The 912-nt window shown below is 49.0% G+C and overlaps 1 long non-coding RNA gene across 1 annotated transcript in view; it reads right to left on the bottom strand.

Moving 5' to 3' along the window:
- Positions 1-175, bottom strand: part of LOC107184802 — a 1,494-nt gene extending 1,319 nt beyond the window's left edge. The window contains exon 1 of the long non-coding RNA XR_001515713.1: positions 147-175. This is a non-coding gene — a long non-coding RNA (uncharacterized LOC107184802). The remainder of the gene's footprint in view (positions 1-146) is intronic.
- Positions 176-912: the final 737 nt, after the last annotated feature.

Consider the following 912-nt stretch of genomic DNA (forward strand, 5'->3'; position numbering starts at 1 on the left):
ACATCTCATATCTGCTGCTCTTCAGGATGAGAATGAGGACACAGCCTTCCTTGACCTTGAAGGATCCAGAGGATGTGACTTTTATGGGCATCCATCCATCATCAGGTCCCTCCTCCCAAGATATGGCAGGCATGCTTGGCACTTACATGACAGCAGGATGGTTGCATCCATTGGTTGTTACAAAGTAACTTTTAATGGATATGCATCGGATTTTTCGTGAGGTATAGGTCGAGCAGCAGTCAGGAGGACGGTGAAAGCCTATAGTAAGGGACAAGGCAGTCTTTAGAAAAGACTATTTCCATTCCTCCTTCCCTCCAAACTACTGGGGTGGGTGAGCAGGCACAGGGGTCAAAGGGCATGTTTTCCTCCTCAACAGCATTTGCTGGCATCTCCTTGCTTCACACTTCCTTGGGTTGAGTTGTGTCTGGGGTACCCAGGCCAAGGACACAACAGGGCCACGACCGTTTCTCCCAGAAGTGGAAGGGTTTGATGCATGCAGGAGGCATCAGAGAGCATCCTCCCTGGGCAGGAGGCAGGAGGAAGAGGTCATCTACGGAGGAGGGACCCATGGCCCAATCTGGGCTTCCCTGTAGATGTTCACCATCCTCAGCACCCTTTCTCTTTCCCCATGTCCTCTAAACAATGTGAATGAAGCCACTGAGCAGATCTGTCCCCGCCAGCTGCTTTTAAATATATGCCACAACTAAATATTTACCTTCTTTAAAAAAACACATAAGTATTTTCATTGATTTTTAGAAAGAGAGGAAGGAAGAAGGATAGAGAGAAAAAAACTCTGATGACAGGGAGGCTGCACAGCCCCTACTGGGGATTCAGTCCGCAACCTGGGCGTGTGCCCTGACGCAGAATTGAACCAGCAGTCTAATGGTATCTGGGTCATTGCCCAACTGCTGA

Source organism: Myotis davidii, unplaced genomic scaffold (genome assembly GCF_000327345.1).
Source record: "Myotis davidii unplaced genomic scaffold, ASM32734v1 scaffold10248, whole genome shotgun sequence".
Lineage (NCBI taxonomy): Eukaryota > Metazoa > Chordata > Mammalia > Chiroptera > Vespertilionidae > Myotis > Myotis davidii.